Here is a 10,923-nt window from a genome sequence, read left to right on the forward strand (position 1 = left end):
ACTCATAGGGTCTCTGCACTTAGATACATCCCTAGCTCTCAACACTTTTGTTATGCCTATCTTTCCTTTTATTTTGAAACAGGGTCTCACTAAGTCACCAAACTGTCTAGGCTGGGCTCAAACCTGCAATCTTCCTGCCTCAGCCTCCCATAGTGCTGGGATTACAGATGTGCGACAGCACATCTAATTATATTGAGAGATTTAAAAGTTCCCCATATGATCTAATTGATACTAAATTTTGAAACACACTTGAGGATAAAACCTATTTTACTGCTGGAAATCATCCTGCCCTCTCAGTATCCTGTAGGTTTCTTTTCGGGCTTTGAAAGGCTCACCTACCCCTTTATGGTGGAAGAAAACCTCAGTTCTCTATCATGCTGCCATGTTTACTACACCTGTAATGAAGTAAATCAGACCTGCATGTGTAAACATCATATTTTCTCCCTAGTGTAAGAAACTGAAAGAATAAATAAAATTCAAAATGTACAATAGATATTGTGAAAGAGAAAGAAAGTCCTCAAAAGGGAAGAACAGCTGAAATGGGCAAAAGGAGAAAAACTCTCTAGTATTTTGATTGTATATTAGGGTAAAATTCAGAGAACTCCACTTTAAAAGAAAAACTGTTTCACTATATCTTTTATCTTTTTGTTTTAGAATATATCCTTTCATCCCGTTTTTTAATGTAGATTTTTTGGTAAATCCAACATAGCTGAGCCAGACCTATGAATTACATGTTCACATGTATAAATTCATCTTTTGTACAGTACCCAGGCCACATTTATCCACTGAAATAGCAGAACGAGTATAATATGTAACAATAAAATAACAGTTGGACCCGGACATACTTTTGTTGTAAGAGTTAGCAAATAATACAATAAACAACTGCAGGGGGAGGGGAAATACACAATTTTGAGACCCTGAAAGAATACACTCTCAAGTACAGTTTGGTGGAACTAGTATGTGATTGGCACACTGGTATCTTCCCCGTTTTAGACAGATTTATAATGTGTTTATTCTTAGAGTTTATGGCCAAAGGTAATCTGGTTTTGCGGGAGTAAAAGTGGGCTTCTAATATGACACCGGGGAATAATAGACATTAACTGGGATTGTCCTTAGTAAAATGGCACAAAGTGTGAACCCACAAAAACTGGCTCACTTTCAGTGAAGCAGCTTTCAGTGTTCTATGCCTATAGTCTCTTTCTGAGGTGTTTCATTTACGGACTGTTTAATTAAAGCTCTGCTGCAAAGTTTGGGGCAGCGCAGAACATTCACACTTGCAGCTTCCTGTGCTCTCAGAATACTCTTTCCTGGATCGTGTTGCTCTTCAGCCCCCAGTGATGTCATCATCTTCCTGCTCAACTGCCCTGCTCACTCCGTCTAAAGTCCTCTATGAGCTGAGTTCCAGATTAGGTAAAGAGAACACATTTCTTCTCAAGAATGTAAACAAACTAACTTAGAAGAAATGACATAGTTACAGAAATACTGTTCCTATGTGAGCACCATGTATGGCAATATGTATTAATCAAAATATTTTTTTAATCAATGGGAAAAATCACTGCTGTTAAAAAACTCAAAGGAAGGCTAATGAGCAGGTCCAGATTAAAGGATGCTAAAAACATTAACCAAAGCATAAGCCTAGGCTGAGAAAGGAAATTTCCATATAGGATATTGTTGATACAATTTGCAAAATTTATATATGGACTGTATATAGAATCATAATATTGTGTCAGCACCAAGCATTCTGAAATTTGGAATTATAGCTTCATAAGTAGAATTTTTTCTCAGAAAATGAGTGCTGAAGTAGTTAATAATGAAGGATTATGACGTCTTGTTCTCAAAAGTCTATAAAATTTATAATACTACTGAAGCAACTTGTAGATATGCACACTTAGTAGAGTGACCCTTATGGGAAACAGATGTGGACGAGCTTTGACTCCTGATTGAGAAGAGCTTGTGCAGGTGAATGATTCCTAGTTGCGTGACCACATTTTGCCTTTGAACACTCACAGTGATGAGTATAATTCAGAGAAATGGATGGTGGTAAATCCCTCCCTGTGCATCACAGTGTTCCACGGACTGAAGTTGCCTTTGTCATTTGCCCTAACTACCCATGTGGTGATCAAGTACTGAGCATGAGCACAATGCCTCCTCCCCTATTTTGAGGACTTTCTTACCATTTGGGGCAGTGATCACTCTTTGCTCTAACTTATTTTGTAATTGCTGGTTCACCTATTTGTCTTTTATTTATGTAGTAATTAATATTTTTATAAATTATCTTTTTAAAAAATCATCTTATATACAAGGTATATACAAGATTAATAATCTTTATATATCTTGTAAGTCATCATAAATAATTTTGTTATTATACAAGATAAGTTAGTTGTATAAATTATACATCATCTTGCATTATGATTCATGATCATAACTAAACTTTAACTCTTTAAGTGAACTTTAAATTCTTTGAGTGCAGAAGGTGTTAACATAGCATTTTATGTTCCCCAAAACAACTAGTTCGTTGCTGTACACACTGGGGGTTTGTCAGGGTCTTTGCACATTTGAAACCGTAAGGCTGGGCACATTCAGTTGTCACTTTACGGATACTGCTGTGAACTTGTTTGCACTGTTCATTCTAGCAATTGAGGGCAAAACCTCAAATGTACAAGTGGCAACTGCTCAGGACAGAGGGAGGACTTGCATCTATAATCTGGTAATTAGAATACAAGGTGAAGTCTGCTGGCTTGTTAGAATTTACAAACTGACAAAAAGAGATTCAACATTTTCACAAGAAAAAAGTCTCTGTTAACTAGTTATTCTACATTAGGGTGTCAAGTACAGCAATGCTATCATTATCTTTCTCTCCTGATTTGGTAACTTACCGTGTACCTTAGTAATATGCTCTTTCTTTAACTTTTTGATGAACTCCCTATCAAAATACGAAGTGAGGCCACCTGTGCTGAAGAGATCCCTGGTTTAAAGTGTTGTACATTGCAGATTAGCAATACTGTGCTGTTATATTCTTCCAAAGGACTCATACACTGAAGTGCCTCATAATGTCTGAGATGGGCTTAACTTTTCAGAATTAAAGCTGACCTTGAGGACTGCGATTGTGCGTGTGTGTGTATGTGTGTATTCTGCCAGGAACTTGTGGATTGTTTAACTCAGTAGTTTCTAACAGCCATCTCCACGCAAAGTCCTAGGGGAATATGAAATTCAACATGCCGTCCTCAGATATGTCTGTACTTGTCGCACTGCGTCAGCCTCACAGTAATGTCTTTTCTCATATATGGTTATTTTAATGGTATAGAGGTGATTGATAAAATTCATTGCTGAAAGTGATGTATAATTCATAGCACCATTTTGTTGATTGTGTACTTCTTTTTTTTTTTTTTTTTTCCGGTACTGGGAATCGTACTCACGACCTCATGCTTGCGAGGCAGGCGCTGCTCCGCTGAGCTAAATCCCCAGCCCCCTTTTATGTATTTCTTACAAAATATTTAATTTACAACTGTAGAAGTCTAAGAAAACTAAGCTTTTTAAAAAATAAATCATCACAACTTTGCCTCTGGAGACAAAATGGAGTGGACAGGGAATGAAGATTTATTACAGTTTCTTAAGGAGAAGCTAGAAAAGTCTAAAGCAAATAGGATAAAGTTGTTGGTATTCATTATAATATTTATTGCCCAGTGTCCCAATGTTTAGCTGTTTTAAAATATGTTAAGCATTTAATAAATTGGTGTTCATACTTTAAAATATGATTGCATTTGATTATTTTATTTTAACACTTCTCAAAACATTATCTGGGATTTCCTGAAAACCCTGGGAACTTTACTAAGTCTATGAGTTCAAAACTATTTTCATAGTAATTCTAAAATATTATTTGTCTTTCACTGTTGTCTCAGATGAGTTTCCAGAGACTATAGGGCCAATGATATTAAAGCAGATTAAATTCAAAAAACAGGTGCAAAGAATCCAGTTGCCTATAGAAAGCTACAAATTAAAAAGATCAACAAAATATTTAAAAATTAGTCTTTCATACTTTGTTTTAGGATGTGTAGTTTTTAAATAGATGGATTATTTTACTAAGGTGTTATGTTGTTTTAAATAGACTAATAAACAAATATTTTAAAATTTTCTCAGCTTTAATTTCTAATTCAATAAATACAGGTAAACACAGCACACAGAGGCAAAGCCTTTTGGGGGTTCTCAGTAATTTTTAAAAATGTGGAAGGAACCTGAGATCAGAAATCTGTAAGACTGCTATTTTCATTAATATAAATATATTCTCCAGTACACTGGTACTAAATTGGTAATTCTTGCTTCAAGTACTTAATTTTGAGCATTTGAAAGAAAACTTTTTGAGAATTGAAAAAAAACTTTTTTGAGCATTTAAAAAATAACAGTGTTCTTAGTTTTTAAACATAAAAGTCTTGACAGTAATTTATCTGATAATATGAGGAAATAAAATCTTGATAAGCAATATTCTCTCTCCTTTTGTTTCCAAAATGTAACTTATTAAGCAATCAAAATCAGACTCTTAGTTACTAATTTCCACATTTATTTCATCCCATAAAATACAATTGTCACTAAGAAAGAGGTATTATATGACTGGTGATTTCCTTCATTCTAACTTCATACAGATTTGAACATAGCTATCTGGCTAATAATAGCTTAATCTTACACTTAACAGTCACAAGACTTAGCACTGATTAGATGTCTTCTTGACATCAGTTTTCAATTATTCTGATGTTAGCTTATGTGACACGTTACTTTAGTTCAACCTAATGTCCAAGGTTAGACTGGATCAAACGGGTTTGTATTTTAATGTGTGAGTTTATGCTTAATAGCCAAAACGCCTTCTACTTTCAAGAGAATACGCATGCCACTTTCCAGGTAGAAGCAAAGGAAATGAGCTCCATCTTGCAAAAATGTCTCTGTTCTAAGACTACCAAACAAAGAAATGGTGCATCTTTCCTTAGTAGTTCCTTTTTTTCTTGGTGTTGTATTTCTACTACTGTTCATTTGAGAACATAAGAGCATAAATTGCACATAGGAAGATATGCATTACTCATAAAACTTTGGTTCAAGTGAGAGCATGTTCAGGAAACCCAGGACAAGTTACCTGCATGGGATACGAGCTCCACTGAAAGATAGGTGAATCCATACCAACTATCCAAATATTTTAAAGATATATGATCATGTGCTGAATAGCAATCGTTTTGCAAGAACTGTCATAGCAGAGTATAGGGGCAATAACAATTTATCTATGAAGCAGGTGAAAAATAATTCTTAGATACTTTGCTTTGTAATTTTTAGGATGAAAGATACACCAACTTTTATGTTACAGCCTAAAAATTAGGAATAATTTAAGAAATAGAGGGAAATGATTATCAGAATATCTTTATACTTTTATTTTTTTTTATTTTAAAGATAAAAGGAGGGAAACATTAACAGACATACAACATTTTACAACATATCACAAGCACAATACAGACAATACAGAGTTACAAACAAAGTGGTAGGGAATTAACAATGGTGGTTGTACTTTTATAGTCACAATCACATGAAATTTAAAATTGAAAATGCAAGTATAATAATTTACAGGTACTGTCCACCATTCTATAACTAGGAAAATATGTTTTGTAGTTTTCTGGTTTGTAACTCACTGAAACATAAAACTCATTCTAAATTTTGGTAATCAGGGAAGTAGTTGGATTAACAGATCACACATGTCAAATCTGGGTCATTTCTGTTTTCCATCAGAAAGTAGCTGATACTGTTTATGTGTATAAGCTTGGCAACAGGTATTAACTCTTTTCTACTTTTGTTTTTTCATCTCTGAAATCTTCAGAGTTTGAAGTAGAAGAAAAAATTCTCAGAGTTTGAAGTATTATGAAATAAACAACTAAGTTTTTTTTCTGTATTATTAACAGTAATTATTTTCTACACCGTTGGAGATTTAGGAGAGAAGAGTTACATGCTTTATTTTACTGACAGTTATGGTTCACTGGCACATGAAACATTTAGAATATATATCAGTACACATTTTATTTTTTATATGATACCAAATGAGTTTATTACAACAGCTCTTAACTGACCAAGATGTACTATTCTTTCTCAAATTGCATGTATTCTTTTCTTGTTCTTAAATATTTTAATGTCAACAAGAATATTTTCAGTGTACAGGGAGGACTCATCATTATAAATTATACATTTTCTATAAAATTGTGTAGAAGAATTTTTTTGTCTTAATCAGTCTTTGCTTAGCATACAGTTTTGAGCTAAGCAGTGAAGTCATATAGGTAATACAGAAAAAAAGGCACTTCCTTTATGGAATCACAAATTGTTATAGCTGATATCTTAAAAACTCACTTTTAAAAATATGGGCTGGTACATTATGTATTTTTATCTGGTAGCTTTGGAAGCAATTTTGTGCTTATCTCTAAACTATATTTATCCTTATTAAATTTAGCCTGCTCATTTAATTCATCGCATGAACATTTTCTTTCATTTTGGTTTTCACATTAATATTGTCACTTAATGTAAGCTTCTTGAATCACCTTGCTTCCTCACTAAGTTCAGGAGTTCGCCATGTCATAATCTGAGAGATTGATGAGTGACAACAGAGTCAACTACAGGACCTATAAAGTGCTTGGAAATTGGCTCACTAAATGGTAGTCTTAGCCCATGGGCACCTCAATTATGAACCCAAGTAATTGCAAACATTGAAGTGGACTGTTCTTCAGTTTGTTTTAAGCCCATCATGAGAAGCATTTACAAAGAAAATATTATAACTATATTTACCCATTTTGCATTTCACTCCCAGGCAGAGTGGGCCCTGGATGGCAGAGTTGATTGGCACAAACAGAACTTTCATCCATAGGAAAAAGCAAATTATGGAAAGTGAAAGTGTATAAGCAATAGAAAAAATGATGTAGGTCTATGTAAGCCCCTGCTAATAGTTTCTAGAAAGTAACAAATGAGAAAGTCCCTCACAATGGCTCTGTCCCTAACTGTGGCATACAATGTTTTCAAACGTGACTACATCACAGAATAGCTAAATTGAGCTAATTAATAAATGCTTTACTTATATAGTTACCATTTTTGGTGGTACTTAAAAACTACTCTCAGCAATTAAAAATCCAGTACTGTACACCATTATAAACTACAATCACCATTTTTACAATAGATCTCTTGGACAAATTCTTTCTATGTAAGACAAATCTTGTATCCTTTCAAAAATATCTCCCAATTACACCTTTAAAAATTTTATTTTTGCTTTTTAAATAGTAAATGTATTTTTTTGTATACTTGGAATTGAACCCCCAAATGCTAAACTATATTCACATCTTCTCACTCTTTTTGAAAAAAAATTGAGACACGATCTTGTTAAATTGTCCTTGCTGATTTCAAACTCCTGCCTCAGTCTCCCCAGTAGCTGGAATGATAAATATATACCAAAATACCTAGAGACTTATTTTTAGCAGATACATAAAAACATAAAACTGAACAAATAAATTGGGTAACATGCTTTTTTAATGCATGTATATAATGTTTACCTCAGTTTGAACGTACTGTATCTGTCTTCTCAAATATTTACTATTTGTGGTAAAAACTCAAAAAATTTTTTTCAAACATTTAAAAATGAACAGCATTATTATCTATAGTACACCAGAACTTCTTGCTCCTATATCACTGTAGCATAGTACCCATTGATCAACCTGTATTTTGTTTGTGTGTTTGCTTTCTTTTTCAGGGTTTACCTTTAGAATCTATAAACACTGGTTGAGTTCACAGTGAGTTTTAATAGTTATCCAGCACTTCAGGAGTAATTTATATGGTTTCCAACTTTGGTTTTATTTTCAGTTTTCCTTTTAGGTTTTTCTTTCCACTACAAACCATCCAATTCATTTATTCCATCCCAACTTCAGCCATAACCCCTGGAAACAGAGCCTGCTCCAAACACGCTGGAGCTCTATTTCTTAGAAAAGAGTTTGGGCAAATATGATTAGGAGAGGAAGGACATGACGAGGAGAACTTTGAAACTTCCATTACAAACTGCAGACCATGAGGAAGTTTGAGGGATCCACAGAAGAGACTTTAACAAATAAGACAAAGTTAAAACTGAGTGATGATCGTTAACAAACACATTTAGAAAATATTAGAAAAGGGGAGAATATCTTTAGATTTAGATATTCAGGGGAAATATGATAGGCTTCCATTATTTATTTTTTCAATTTCAGGAAGAGGATTTGGAAGATTAAGAAAACGTCATGTCAACCATCACTGACAGTCATTTTCTTGGGGAAAAATATCCAAGTAATTATAAAATGAAAATTTATTCAGGTAAGTTTGGGAGTCTGTTTAGGTTAAGAAATGCCCCCGATTGCAGATCTTAGTCTGTGGTGTGTAGAGAAATTATTTCACATGTAATCAGAACTCCCTTTTTGGAGTCACTGTTGTCAAATAAGTTGAAATAAACATTAAAGGTTTTTGTTTTTACACACTATGTGTTATTGATTCCAAGGATCCGAAAGACTTATTTTGAGTGCAGAGATCCGCTATTCTAGTGCTCCAGTAAAACTGCACAGTGGACTGGGACACAGAATGATTAGTTTAGGTGGCTGCTAAGTCCTACAAACTTTGGATTTAAGCTAAAAAATACTGCTTTATAAAATCATGGTCGCCCAAGAGACTGAATCAGAATTTTATGCTTTCATATACTCAGCATGAGAATTTCCAGATTTCTAATTTGTAGCCTTTGTCTTTGTAAACGCTTGCATATTCCAGAGCTCCTCAGCTTGGATAAATGCAAAAATGCTTTGCAGAGCAAAAGGAGCCAGTTTGTCCTCCCTGTGATAGATGCCTCACTGCTGTGCATAAAAACAAGTGCAATAAGGTATTTAGGCCAAAGAAAAAGGGCGCTGAAATCTAGAGTCCAAGTTGATCTTACTGCCTTCTATATTCGCAAGACCACATTTAACTGCCATTGCAGTGGTTGCCACCCTCCTTGGACAAAAGGAAATGTAAGTATTCACGAATTGCTATTGCATCCAAATTCTAGGGGTTTCACTATTTCCAAATAAAGTAATTTAGATGTCTTTTAGATAGAAGCAGGTTTAGTAGTCATCTGCTTCTAACTGTGTAATAATTTCAGAGATGAATAAATTGAGGCCTAAGGTTAAAATTAGTGGGTTAAAGGGAAAAAAAAGAACTTCAACACTTGTCCTTGGACTTTTTACTGATTTTACCCTATTGTAGATTGATTCTTTTTTTTAGTGCAGATATTTCTTAGTTCCCACTTTATGAATTCAGCAATAAAAGGCTTTATTTAATCATCAAAGTCTATGAAGTTTTAACAAATACTTGTAAAAATTTCAGTCTTACTACTTAAAAATCATCCATTATTCGAAGACAAAGCACAGACTCTATAACAATGTCTACACATCTTTGTAACCTATTGGGATACATGTGCACAAAGGCATCTTTCAGGGATGTGGTCCCTTACATAAAGTCCTGCAACCTAGTATATTTTAAAAGCATCAGGAGTTGTTCCTAGGAGAAGAAATCCTATAGATTTAAATGTTCAAGTAGGATGAGGAAATGGAAAAATTAGAAAGGCGATTTGTTCTTTTTCCTTTCAAGAGCAGAACAGCAAGTGAGGTGTGAAGTCCAGAACCACGTTTCTTGGTTCCATATTGAAGGACCTTGAATCTGGAGTTGATGTCATTTTAATAGCTCGTATCATTCCCAGCACTGAGAGTGCACTGAGAGGTGTTTCCTCCTGTCCAGGTCTGTTAACATGTTCACACCTGCCACATGAGAAGGCGCTTTTCCTGGCGGCCAAGACCTAGTTTTAATGTTCTGGCAGACAAACCCAGCTGAACTGACAGTCCTGGTTTTCCTATTTAGCATATCAATCACTTACATTTTTAGCGTGCAGCCATAATACGAGGAAGCCTCTGAAGGATTTGCCAGCTTTTCTGATATCAAGTTGATGTACCCCATAGACTGTACCCTGTGTACCCCATAGACTTCAGATTTTCCATGAATAATTTTTTTCTCTGCATGCATCTTTCAGCTTCCAAAGTTTCAGACTGATATTGAGACTTGAACATATGCTATGTATAATGTAAAGTGACTGGTTTCTGGAAGATGCCAGAATTTACCAGCTCAGAACATGATGCTCAGAGCATGTTGCTTGGGCAGGACTCATTCCCCCCTTTAATTTCCTTTCGCACTTGTGCCTATAATCCAAGGAAAGGCATTTCTTTTTCTAGAATGGAAGTAATTGCTTATATGCAGCCAAATGAACCATCACACTTGTCTACATTCTGATTATATCCATTCTTACTGATAGAATAAGAGAAATTCCTACTGATTTATCATTTAAAAGCTTGTTATGTTGGAAGAAAATAAAATTTCAGGTTTGAAAATGTTATACAATCTATTAAATGAAGAATACTTCATTTAATGGGGCTATGGGGCTTACTTGAAACATTTTTCTATTTCATTTCTTCATAAATATTGGCAACTTTTTATCCTTTTGCATTTCCTAGTGATAGGAAATGAAATAGATTGTTCTTTCCACAAGAAAATGTTGTTCCTAGACTCATCTCATTTGCTTTTAACTTGTTTTATGTGTTTCTATGGCAAGATTTTTTGCATAACATGCTTTCTCTTTCAAGTAAGAAGAGATGGCTAGCGCTATCCAAAAGAAAGTTTAAGAATAGATATACTGTGTTTTTAATTATCAAGGTGAATCTTTCATTTCTTTTTTTTTATTTTTTTTTATTTTAAAGAATAAAAGAAGGATAACATAATAATAGGGGGGACTTAGCAAATTACAGACAAAATGGTAGGAAATTATCGATGGTTATCGTTTTACATATTATTATCTACAAAATAGTTTCTCAGGAAAACAAA

Source organism: Chinchilla lanigera, unplaced genomic scaffold, assembly GCF_000276665.1.
Source record: "Chinchilla lanigera isolate Chin_1 unplaced genomic scaffold, ChiLan1.0 scaffold00078, whole genome shotgun sequence".
NCBI lineage: Eukaryota > Metazoa > Chordata > Mammalia > Rodentia > Chinchillidae > Chinchilla > Chinchilla lanigera.